Source organism: Tubulanus polymorphus, chromosome 4 (assembly GCF_964204645.1).
Source record: "Tubulanus polymorphus chromosome 4, tnTubPoly1.2, whole genome shotgun sequence".
Classification (NCBI taxonomy): Eukaryota; Metazoa; Nemertea; class Palaeonemertea; order Tubulaniformes; family Tubulanidae; genus Tubulanus; species Tubulanus polymorphus.
This window is the reverse complement of record NC_134028.1, coordinates 12,337,155-12,351,115: the sequence shown is the minus strand read 5'-3', so window position 1 is coordinate 12,351,115 and position 13,961 is coordinate 12,337,155. Positions and strand designations below refer to the sequence as shown.

Here is a 13,961-nt window from a genome sequence, read left to right as displayed (position 1 = left end):
CGCCTCTATTATTTATATTATATCCAGAATCTTTAAATACACGTTGAAAATCATACATAAATTCATAATTTTCAAAATTTGCTCTTTCTAAACCTTGATTTAAATTTTCAGGAGGTATTCTCGATTTAGTTCTTCTATCAAATTCATCTGTTGATGGGGCTTTAGAACCACTTTCTGCTAAATTAGAATTATATGATGATTCATTACCATCATTATCAATATTAGTATCAGCAGTCATATAATCATCATCGTTAGTATTGGCATCATTATTATTTCCCATGTTTTCCATTTCATAATCTTCTCCACCTTCTACATCCATTTATATAATAAAAAAATTAAAATTTAAAATATAATATTCCTCCTATAACAATTCCTATACAAGTTAAAGCTAATTTAGTATTTTCATGGGATTTATTATCATTATCAGTTTTAATTATATCATGTTGAATATTATCAGTTTTTATATTTTCTGATGTATTGTAATCTTTTATTTTAGAATCATTATGCAATTTCATATTTTTAGTTTTAGTTTCGGTTGATTGAATGTGTTTTTATTTTTTCCACCTTCCATTAATTTTGGAGCAGTAATAATCTTTTTATTTATATCATTTAATCCAAATGAATTATTTATTGTTGCAGTTTTAATTAGATTATTATAACCAATTATGTTTCCAATCTTTAATACTAAATCATTAGAAATAATAAATAGATTAGGGCCTATACAATAATTTAGTCTAATATGTGATTTATCTAAATAATTTTGATATCTTACAATGTTTTCTGGAATCGATCTATTTTTATCATTATGAATAGAATCTTCAAATAATACTTTGAATTGTTTCTGTGTATCAAATCATGTATTTAAATTTCCAATTATTGGGGATCTTGTTTCAACTTGCGCACCTAAAATACATATCAAATAATTTCTAATAGATTGATTTATTCTTTGTATACCTGATTTTGTAAAACCTTCATTATTTTCTAAAATGAAATAAACCCAACCATAATTGTTTTCTTGTTTTAAATTATCATTAAATGTCGGTAATTTATTGAAATTTAATGTTTCTAAATCCTTAGTTTCTATTTTACCATAACCTAATTTATTACTATAGATGTTATATAAACTATTAGATGGTATGGGAAGTGCACAATATTCTGCAATCTTTTTAGGGCAAGGAAGTGATCTTATTGTTCCAATTTTTGTTCTAAAATCAGAATTATTTATATCTATATTAAATTCATTACAAATTTTATTAACTTTGATAAATTAATATTATTATCTAATTCTTTAAAATACCTAGATCCTGGTAAAGCGCACTCTAATTCATTTAATATTATTCTGATTTGAAAGTATGTATGAAATCTAAATAAACTTTGAATTAATTTATATTCAGAATTATTCAAATGATCATTCCAACTAATTCCACATCCTGTTGTTGCACAATAAACAGCAAGATTTAATTGGTTCTGCCAATACTTCATATTAGATTTTAATAACCATTGTTTTTCATCTTTCAATTTTTTAAAATTAATTAAATATACATGAAATATATTTTCCATCTTTGCATTAAAATTATTAGTTTCAGTAACATAAATTTCTAAATTAGTTAATGAATCTAAAACTTCATTTCTATATGTAATATCTTTATTAAAATCTATTGCAGGAATATTATATTTAATTGATTTATTATATTGGAAAGCTTTTGGAAAACCATCTACCATTTATTTAATTAAAAAATTAATAATTTATTAATTCTTTAAATAATCTATCTTGTTCTTCAACTGTTATATGACCATTTAAACTTATTATATAATCTAGTGTATTCTTCAATTTATTAATTTCTTTTATATTAGTTTTAATTTTTTCTTTATTACTTTTTATATTTAATTTTGAACTTATACCAGTTAATACACTTGAACTTAATCCTAATACACCAATTGATATAGCTAAAGGTGTTAATGGACTGAATATTGCTAGAAATGTTATTACAGAACTAATTGTATCCGAACCACTAATAATTAGATAATATATAATTTTACTTTTTAAATATTTTTTCTTTTTTATCTTTAAGTCACTTTCAAATTCTAATATTTGTTTTTCTAAATATATTTTTAATTTAGTTTTATTTATATCATGAGGAATAATATCAATACTATCAACTTTATCTTCCATTTATTTAGAAAAAAAAATTACTAATTAGTAAATTTATATGCTACAAATATAACAATAACTGTTCCACCTAAAATCCAAATTATTTCATATTTCTGTTGTTCTTTACTTGGGGTATAATAATCTGATAATTTAGGTTTGTATAGATGTAATTTTTCTTTATTGGTTACTGCGTTATATAAACTCATTGCATCATCAACTGATTGAAAATCTCTATGTGAAATCTTCTGATCATATAATTCCTTGTTAATATAATCCATATAGTTTTGTCGTTTTTCTCTGTATTCTTCTGCTGCTTTATTATATTTCTCTAATGCTAAATTATGTCTTCTTTGTTTTCCTAATGAACTATTTTTATCAATATGCTTAAATAAATAACCTCCACCAGTAAATGCTAAAGCGTTAACAATTGCCGATCCTATAATAGTTATGATTGCAGAAGCCATTTATTTAGTAAAATAATAACGCATTTATATGGGAGGAATATATTTTTGTTTTTCGAAATAATCAATGGTTAAATTAGATAAAGTAACTGCAAATGTTAATTTTAAGATATCATTTATATCAAATCTATCAACATTAACACTTCCCATTTTGAATAATTTTTTTAATACCATTGAATAACCAACAGTTCCAACTGATAGTAATGCTCCATTATATAATCCAGTTATTATCCACTTATTATCACTCATTTATTTATCCAAAAAATTACTATCTTCAAAATATTTAGTGATGATTAATTCAACATTTACTTCATTACTACTTTTATGATTATCATATATTTTGGTTAATATGTTTTTAATATCATCAATAATTCCATCTTCATTTAATTCATAATATTCTAAAGGTGATTTAATTAAATCAATTACTTTTTCTATATTATAATTTTCTTTATTAATCATTGATGCATTGTTAAATGATTTACTTTTTATATCAGTAATTACATCATTTAGTTTAATTCTCATTTCTTTACCATGTTTAAAATCAAACCCAAAACATATACTCGGTCCAACTGTTATATTCATTTATATAGTGAAAAAAAATACTGTCTACATCTTATAACTAATTCATAAATTACAGGGAAATTATTTAAATCAATTAAGTAACCATTGTGATCTCTAATTTCTAATCTAAAATTATTAAAACGAGGAATGCATAGTTTGAAATCACATTCTGTTAAATTATAATTTATTTGCGTTCCAAATTCTTTAACATTCTTCAATGGTAAAATGTTTAGTAAACCAGAATTACAAGTTATATCTTTAGTAACTTCGAATGTTTTTGTAGGATCGATTAAATTAATATAAAAATGTGTGTAAGGTATTAAGTTTGGTGTAACAGCATCAATATTTTTAAAAGATCTATCGGGAAGAATTCCTAACAGTTTAGCTATAGGTTTTTTTACCATAAATGCATGTTTTTCACTATTAGACAACCTTATCTTTATTCTATCAGAACTATCACTTTTTAAAAATCTAATACTAAACCCAGAACTACTACCTAATTTGTGCCAGGCTTTTCTATTAATTTCTTGTGCTAATGTATCTAAATTATATAACCCCGGTTTTAAATATATATAGGACCATTCATTTTTACCTTTATCAAAAATTAAAAAGGCTCTATGTTCAATAGTTTTATTCGTTATATTATAAAAAGAATTACATAAACTTATATTTACTAATTTTAAATCAACACAATTCTTAAATTCTCTATCTAATTGAACTAATAAATTATGTGATTTTTAATTTGTAAGTTTTCTAGAATCAACAAATATTCTGTATTCTTTTAATTCTACCATTATTTATAACATAAAAAATTACCTCATCACCACTAGTAATTTTTTCCCCTAATAAATGGATGAGAAGATACCATGCGAAATTTGTGGTGAACTTCTAAGAAAAAGTAATATGGCTCGACATATGAAAAAACATGATGAAAATTATAAACCCCCTAAACTAAACTGCCCAAAATGTAATAAATTATTCTCAAGAAATTATGTTAAAAAACATTCAGAGAAGTGTAAAATTAATGGCGCAACGGCTAATGTTGATAGTAACGAAAGTAATAGTAATTCTGTTGAAGTTGAACCTGAAATTATTTGGAAAAGACCTTTCTTATTCTATGACAAGGATAATATAAAAGATCATTTCTGCGAGCCTTGTCGAATGAAATTTAGTCCTGAAAATATAGAAGATTGGGAGAATCATCAATTTCGTAAAGTACATATAGATAAAATTTCTAATAAATTTGAAACTGAATTCAATGAAAGAAAAAATAGTTTATTAGAAAAAATAAAATATGAGAAAACGTTACCAGATAATAAAGAAACAGTTGAAAAGTTAGAAAAACAATATAATGAATTAACAAGAAAAACATATTATTGTAAATATTGTAAATTGATTATTACAACAAGTAATTCAAATCTACATAATAGAACAATAAAACATAAAGAAAACGTAAAAAAATACCAAGAGCTTAATGAAGATCTATTACTTAGCTATGATAGAAAAAAATGCCCACAATGTATTTATGAGTACTTAAGACAAGAAGGTCCTGTGATATTTTGTAATCAATGTGGATGGCAAAAGAATTTATGGGGTGATGAAAAAACTAGAAATATTCTTATAGAACCAAAATTAAATTATCTTGATGAAATATTTAAGATATTTTCTATGGAAGATCATACACCAGAATATATGCAATGGCTTGTATTTATATTTATTATTTAACGATTATTATGAAAAACCTAAATTAACAGAAGAAGATATGGAAAATATAAAAAAACATTCAAACAAATATTAATGTATCATTTGGAAAATAGAATAACAGATTCAATTAATTATGAATTCTTTTTAAATAAGATTGTAAATTATTTAAACATCGATATTATAATTCCATTTGATGAATTAACAAAGAGAAAACAAAAAGAAACAAAGAGAGCGAGATGAAATGTGGTACAAGATAGAACTTTATTTAAATGAGAAAAATGAAATGGAAGAACCTAAGCAAATTATACAAGAACAATTAAATGAAAAAGAAGAAACCACTAGTGATTTCGAGTTTGATGATATTGATTTTATGTTTTAATAACCATAAGGTAATGTTTTTATACCATCATCTAATATATGCCTTTTATCATCAAATGGATTCAAGGTAGTTTTTTCAACTTCATTAATGTACATCTCGTGATCTTCTGATCTTAAACAATTCATTTTGTGTTTCATTACAATTGAGTTATATTAACACTTTATATAATCTTGAAATGCTATATGTTTATCAACCACATGTTTTGTTATTCCTTTTAACTTTTTAGCTTCATGATCTTTTGTTCTATAACTCTACATTTTACTTCTTATCCCGACAAATTTAATCATTTCATCACCCCCTAATTCATCTTTAAATTTACCAGGAATCTTTTTATTATCATTGCTAAATAGTTCATGATCTTTAGGATAATTGCTAAAATCAAAATGATGTTTTAATGTTTTAAAGTCTTTTGTTATGTCATTTGTCTTTATTTTTAGTATGTACGCATCCGTATTGAAGCAAATTAATGGAAATCCACAGTTGAATGTGCCATCTTCAGTTGATAAATCATAAACATAATCTGTTGGGTTATATATTTCAAATAAATCTTTAACTTCTTCAGTTAAATCTTTTTCTGTGTGGCTTAAATTAAAACAATTTGGTTTAGATTTAATCAATCCAATATTCATATTGAAGCCTAATGAATTACATAATATATTTAACCCTGATATAGCAACTTTTCCTTTTTGAGCTAAAGATATTGCTGGGGAACTCGTAAATTTTACAGCACCATCTGCTGCGTAGAATCCAATGAAGAACCATTTTCTTAAATTATTTTTTGCATTTAATACATAATCTGGAACTATCTTTTCTTTTGTTGAAGTATTACTTTTCACTATTGCATGAATATAGAATTCATCATTATATTTTAGAGCAAAATCTTTAGGATTATTTACAAGTATTCTATAAACTGCTGATGATTTCATAACATCCATGATTCTAAATGTTTTATGTGAATAAACTTCTTCACAGAATTTCTTAATTCTTTCTAATAATTTTAAGTCTTGATTGCATAAATAATAAATACCAACAATATTTATTACCCCAAACATAATTATACACACCTGCTGAACCATCACCCATGAAAAGTCCTTTGATAAAATATTCTTTTTCTTCTAATGTTTCAGGTTCTATATTATAAATATTATCAATAATTTCGTCGAATGACATATGATTCATTCTTTGGAAAAATCCTTTATGTAATAATTCATCTCCAATTTTTATATCAGTTGGTTTTATTTCATCGCCATTTCGTTTAATTAAACTATGATCTTCTGTAACATCTACAAACCCTAATGTAGTTCTAACTCTATAGATTTTCTTATTTGTTTTATGTCTAATAATATTTTTTAATTTTTTCCATCCATTTCTTGTCCAAACATCCATTAAACCATTTATTTGTATTAATTCTTTTTCACCATATGAAATATAACATTCATTTTGTTTTGGAATTATTTCTGAAATTCTTCTTATCAATATTTTATCATTACATTTTAATAATATTGGGGTGTCAGCTGTTACAGAATCAAAATATAATATTTCAATATGCTTTTCCCCAAAAAGTGGTTGTAAAACATTATAATAAAAATCATACATTAATAATTTTAATACTTCTAAAACAGTTGAACCAATGAATATAGGTTTATTAAATTTCATTGACGTCCTTTTTAATTTAACTGCTGTTAAATAATCTTCAAATCTTTTATTTCCTAAATGTCTAGGACTTGATTGTAAATGTCTTAATCTTTCAGAATTATTTACTAATTCAATATCATTTCTATTTCTAATATTTTCACATGTTTTACCATAAAAACTATTATTCATTAATTTGAAGAATCTTTTTCAAAATCTGTTTTAGATATTGTTCTCTGTTGAGTATTGAAATCTATATATTTTTCTAACCACTTCGATTGATTAAATTCAATATATCTATGTACTTTCTTTAATTTCATTCCTTGTTTTAGATTACATTTTAACATTCTATAATGAACAATATAACTGTATTTATTATTTTGAGTAAGTATTAATTTTTCTGTAAAAACATGATCTTTCGGTTTTATTTTCTTCTGGTATTCACTTGAATAACTATCATCTACGACTAAATGTTCTGGGCAATAAGGTAAGTTTCTGGTTTTAAACTTTATATTTTCAGGATATTCTAAATCAACTACAAAGAAATAACCAATTGGTGCTTCATCTTTTAAACTCGCAATTGCGCTTTCCCAATCAGTTCTATCACCATTTTCAACTTCTGTTAATATAAAATTTTTATATGGTTGAGGTTGCATCATTGCCCAACCATATAAATTATTGGCGTCAATATATAATAATTTATATTCATCATTTGCTTTAAAATATCTATCTCCCATAACACCACTAATTCCACCTCTAATTGATTTTTCAAATAATTTCAAATAATAAAACCATATCTGGTTCTTTTAATAAATCTAATTCTACATTTGTGTATTTTAAACCACATTGCCAAGTTAAACCAGGACTAGAGTAGCAATAACAAGGATCAACATTAAAATGATTCAAATTAACTTCTCTAAATTTTTCAAATATGTCAGCCAATATCATAACATCTGATTTTAAATATAAATCAACTAATTCACCATGATTTTTCATCTTAAAATGGTTCCAAATATTTAATGTTCTATTAAACACTTCATCTTTCAAATACTCCTCTTTTAATTGATCATAAAATTGATCTTTTAATAATTCTGTTACATTAAAATCATTGTGTGTTTTATAAAATGAGTAAGGAATTGCATCTTTATATCTCAATAATTTAAAATCTTGTTCATTTGGATAATAATATCGAGTTACTATAAAATCATTATCAACTAAACTTTTTGATAAATTATCTAATGAACTTGCTAGAAATCTATAAGAATCTAAAAATCTAATGCAACCAAATTGAAATGAAATATAATTTTCAGATGTCTTAGCTAATAGTTTAAAATCATATTTTCTTACATTTACACCATTCATAGCATTATATTCTTCTATTTCTTGATTAATTGCGCCCAATTTTCCCGATAATTGTTTTATAAATAGATGGGTATCATAGCCTGATAAATTATGAAATAATATTGGTACGAAATTAACTTTCTTAGCTTGTAAATTACAATCTTCATGAGCAGCTCCACGATATTTTGAATTTAAATGATCATGATCTCTAACTTTTTTATCAAATGAATAAAAACGTTTTTCACAATAACAACAATGAGTTGCATAATTAAAGTGAATTTCATCTTCTTTTGTCATAACTATTCTTTTATTTTTGTTTAATAATTTTGCAAAATCACTTTCTAATTCAATCATTTTGTTACAAAAATCATTAACTACATCTTCACCTCTAAAAGAAATATATTGACTTTCATATAATTCAGGATAATTTGATTCTTTATATAAATTCCATAAGCAGCAGCTCTTTGATGAACTTTTTTTATTGTATTTATAATTGGCGGGTCTTGTGTTGTGTCTTCATTTAATTCATTTCCTTTATCCATTGATTTCAATAATTGCTTTTTGTTATATATTTCTTTTCTATCTTTATCGGTTAATTCTTTATTCAACGATTCAAAATCCCCATAAATTACAAATGGAACAATATTCTTAAATATATGATTAGTAAATTTCAATTCATAATCTTTTTCTGTTGGCATTATTAATTTACAAAAATCTTTATTATCACATAATTCTTTATGTTTTAATAATGTATTCTCAGTCATAAATTTAGATTAACATTTTCTACATAGATAAATTTTATGATGATGATCACTTTCTGTTCTAAAGAATAAATCAATTTGTTTTAACCACATATAATGTTCATTTTCATCTTTTTTGTAATATAACAAATCTATAGCATTTTCATCATCATTATATTCTGTTAAATATAAAGCTTCCAATGTATAATCTTTAATATTTTCACCTTTTGTCTTTGGTAATTGCATTAATTCGAATACATTTATTTTTAAATTATTAACTTTTTCTATTTTAGGAATCATTTTTATAGTTACCGGATATTGATCAATTTTATATAATGTTTCATATTTCCGGTAATCTGTTTTTCTAAAAACTATGTGTAATATCTTCTGTTGGGTGTAAGCAACTAATAATTGACCATAGAAAACATTTATTATCTTCATTTTGAACATTTATTACTGCTTTTGATGTAAATGGTAATTTAATATAAGATGATGCTTTAATATCCTTTTCTGTTGTAAAGTTTGAATCATTTTTGAACATTTTATTACTTTTTGATGTTTTACTTCTTTTTGTATTATAAACATTTAAATCTAGATATATAATTTCATTCAATGTTAAGCCAGAACCCTCAAAATATCTTTCTTCAATATGACGTTTAAATTCATTAAATATTTTTTCTAATTTCTCTTTTATTTGTGTTTTTGAAATTATTTCTTCAGAGAGTGTTTGAATATCATAATCCATTTTTTCTTTTGACTTTATAAAACTTACTTTCCCAGAGATACTAATTTTTGGATATTCAACATCTGTTATCAAATCTAGTATTTTTTCTATTATTTCATTAAATGTACTATAATCTTCTATTGTTGTACCTTTAAAAAATCTAAATATAATAGCTGCAGGACCAATTTTACTACGTAATGTTTCTAATATTTCAATTGTATCTTTTATTTCTAGTGAATCAATATAATTTCTAACATTTTCCATGAAAGGTTTATTTGAAATGGATTTAGTTTTTGAAGTTGGTTTTTTTACTTGTTGAGGTTTATCATCAAAATAATCTTTTCCTAAAACATTATTACTCAAATTTTGACGGTATTTTTGTGATTCGAGGTGTCTATTATAATTCCTTTTTACTATAAATTCATTACAAACTTCACATTTTATTTCATCCACATTCATATTTTCTAATCGTTCTTTTCTTTCATTGGAATTTTCTGGAGTTTCAAAATCTATAACATTTTTTATATGATTTGCAGATTTTTCATGTCGTGATTTTTGGGATTTATCGATGTATTTTTTTACAATATGGGCAATAATATTTTTTTGATAATATTAACATTATTATTTTCTGGCTGGTGTTCATTCTCCCCCATTTATAAGGGGAAAAAATTACTTGTGGTGATGAGTGGTGTCTCGACCTTCGACCTCTGGTATGAAAGCCCACTTTCCCTATTACTAATGGTTTCCTGTAATTGAAATGATTTGATTATCATTTCGAAATATAGTAAAAAAAACTTCACGTCTGATTCATGTATATACTTACGATTTGTCCGCAAAGGTAGGGCTGACGTATGATTTCATTACACCGTAGAGATATTCATGGCCCTTTAAAATATTGAATATTACGATGATCGAAAGAAAGCTCATTTATTTGTACGCATTCCATATTTTCTTTTATCAATGCTTACCTCATCAGTTAAAAGCCCATAGCCATATCCTTTCAGTTCTTTTTCGCTCCAGTTCTCTTTCATGGTCTTTGTTAATCAAGTCCAAATGTCTCCTGAATTCCGGCCTTCTGAAACCAAAGATTGTATATTATCAACAAAAGTTTGAAAAATTCAACAAACTGGCGAGATTTCTACTAAGGTACAATATTTACCTCTTGTCTTTTATCTCGGCATTAATTATTACGAGAGACGTGATATTCAACCGCGCCAAGCTGCGAAAAGAAAAACATTTGATTCATTGTTTTCTAGTGGAAAATGGCAAGAGTTTCGTATGCATTATGTATCGGATTCCATACCTGACTCTTAATGAATCGTTTAGGTACCGATATAAAAAGAATGCAATCACATTGTATAAAAGGATAGCAGTATTTAAAAGTGGGTCCTCTCACGGGGCAATATTTAAAATCGGGTTCCTTCACGGAACAGTAAGTTGATTCGGGTCCTCTCACGGGACAGTATTTAAAATCGGGTCCTCTCACGGGACAGTGTGTTGAATCGGGCCCTCTCATGGGACATTATTTGAAACCGGGCCCTCTCACGGGACAGTATTCAAAATCGGTCCCTCTCACGGGACAGTATTTAAAATCGGGTCCTTTCACGGGACAGTGTATTGAATCGGGTCCTCTCACGGGATATTATTTAAAATCGGGTCCTCTCATGGGACATTATTTGAAACCGGGCCCTCTCACGGGACAGTATTCAAAATCGGTCCCTCTCACGGGACAGTATTTAAAATCGGGTCCTTTCACGGGACAGTGTGTTGAATCGGGTCCTCTCACGGGACAGTGTGTTGAATCGGTTCCTCTCACGGGACAGTATTTAAAATCGGGTCCTCTCACGGGACAGCAAGTTGATTCGGGTCCTCTAACGGGACAGTATTAAAAATCGGGTCCTCTCACGGGACAGTGGTTGAACCGGGTCCTCTCACGGGACAGTATTAAAAATCGGGTCCTCTCACGGGATAGTGTGTTGAATCGGGCCCTCTCACGGGACATTATTTGAAACCGGGCCCTCTCACGGGACAGCAAGTTGATTCGGGTCTTCTCACGGGACGGTATTTAAAATCGGGTCCTCTCACGGGACAGTGTGTTGAATAGGTCCCTCTCTCGTGACATTATTTGAAACCGGGCCCTCTCACGGGACAGTATTCAAAATCGGTCCCTCTCACGGGACAGTATTTAAAATCGGGTCCTTTCACGGGACAGTGTGTTGAATCGGGTCCTCTCACGGGACAGTGTGTTGAATCGGTTCCTCTCACGGGACAGTATTTAAAATCGGGTCCTCTCACGGGACAGCAAGTTGATTCGGGTCCTCTAACGGGACAGTATTAAAAATCGGGTCCTCTCACGGGACAGTGGTTGAACCGGGTCCTCTCACGGGACAGTATTAAAAATCGGGTCCTCTCACGGGATAGTGTGTTGAATCGGGCCCTCTCACGGGACATTATTTGAAACCGGGCCCCCTCACGGGACAGCAAGTTGATTCGGGTCTTCTCACGGGACGGTATTTAAAATCGGGTCCTCTCACGGGACAGTGTGTTGAATAGGTCCCTCTCTCGGGACATTATTTGAAACCGGGCCCTCTCACGGGACAGCAAGTTGAATCGGGTCCTCTCACGGGACAGTGTGTTGAATCGGGCCCTCTCACGGGACATTATTTGAAACCGGGCCCTCTCACGGGACAGTATTCAAAATCGGGTCCTCTCACGGGACAGTATTTAAAATCGGGTCCTCTCACGGGACAGGGTATGTATAATCACGTCTTCTCACGGGACAGTGTGTTGAATCGGGTCCTCTCACGGGACAGTATTGAAAATCGGGTCCTCTCACGTGACAGTATTTAAAATCGGGTCTTCTCACGGGACAGGGTATGTATAATCGGGTCTTCTCACGGGGCAGTGTGTTGAATCGAGTCCTCTCTCGGGACAGTATTCAAAATCGGGTCTTCTCACGGGACAGTGTGTTGAATCGGGTCCTCTCACTTTGAATTCTCTCTCTCTCTCGAGTGATCTAGGGCCATTAAGTTGCCCCCTCCACTTTTACTTTTGTTTGCAGTGTAACGCTTAACAAACGGTTACTAACACCATTGGCACCAAAATTGTCAAGATACATTCACTTTATTTTCGATAGTATGAGTCAGTCTATGCACTAAAAATTGAAATTTCGATAGCTGTGGTTCTGTCTTCTCTTGATCCGATCTTCATTATTACATTTAATGTTTCGATTTGATGAAATCATTGATCTGAAATAATAAAATTACGAACAAATTTCGATTATTAACATGTTGTTAACATTGTTTTGAGTGTATATAGTAACCGATCTAGTGCAGTTTCTTTCGACATTTCGTCTATGAAATGCAAAGTTTTCATTTTCCATCGGGACCTGTGACGGGACAAGGATGTCCCGTCACAGGCCCCAGGTCCTCTCACGGGACATGCTGCATAGCTGCGGTTTAACCTGTTTCATATATTTTCCTCGGTACGAAGCGATGTCTTAAATCAAATGTTTAGTGTTGAAATTGAAAGTGAGAAAGGTAGGAGACGTGTGGTAGGCCTATATATCTGAATATAGGAATAGAAACCTCCTTATTTTAAATATTCTTCCCAGCTATGGCAAGTTTGCATATCAAATGAAAGATAGGCCTAAATGAAAATACCTAGGCCTAAATAATTGAGAACAGAACAAATTTTTAAAATCGGTGTGTAGGTTAACAAGTTACGGATTGTTGAAGTATCCATGACAACGCAATCATTCTGCCAAAACCTATTTTGGTTCGATGTTGAAGGGTTATGAAGCTGTATATGGCCTATGTAATATATCATATTAAAAAGGTAGGCTATTTTGAAGGGGGATAGCCTCCTTTGTGAAAAAACTAACATTAGGCTAGTTAGTTACCTAATCGTTGGTGGTAAGCTTTTTATAATCGGATGGGCTTATATAGGCCTAGCTATATCCATAAAAAATTCAAATAGCTCCAATCTTACTGAAAGAAAGCTTGTCGGAATGGTGAGGGCTCAAATAACAATAGGCCTATGCTTTTTAAATTTTTGAATTATCTTCAGTAGTTTTCGAGATATCGCGAATTGAAGTTTGAAAATTTGAGCGAAAAGTGTCTTCATGTTTCAATATACAAAAACTGTGATCTAAGAAGGCAATATTTCATGTAAACAAACTTCAATATCTCTTTAACTAAAAGAGATAGACTAGAAGTTTAAAGAGCCATACACTCATAGCACTTTCTCTTTCTGAGAACCAAAACAT

The 13,961-nt window shown here is 28.6% G+C and overlaps 1 protein-coding gene across 3 annotated transcripts in view; it reads left to right on the top strand.

Annotated features, from left to right (window-relative positions):
- Positions 1-13,156: 13,156 nt before the first annotated feature.
- The window catches only part of LOC141903821 (katanin-interacting protein-like), a 382,582-nt gene continuing 381,777 nt past the window's right edge, over positions 13,157-13,961 (top strand). For all 3 annotated transcript variants that reach the window (XM_074792155.1, XM_074792154.1, XM_074792152.1), the window contains exon 1: positions 13,157-13,233. The gene's annotated coding sequence lies outside the window, so the exon portion shown is untranslated. The remainder of the gene's footprint in view (positions 13,234-13,961) is intronic.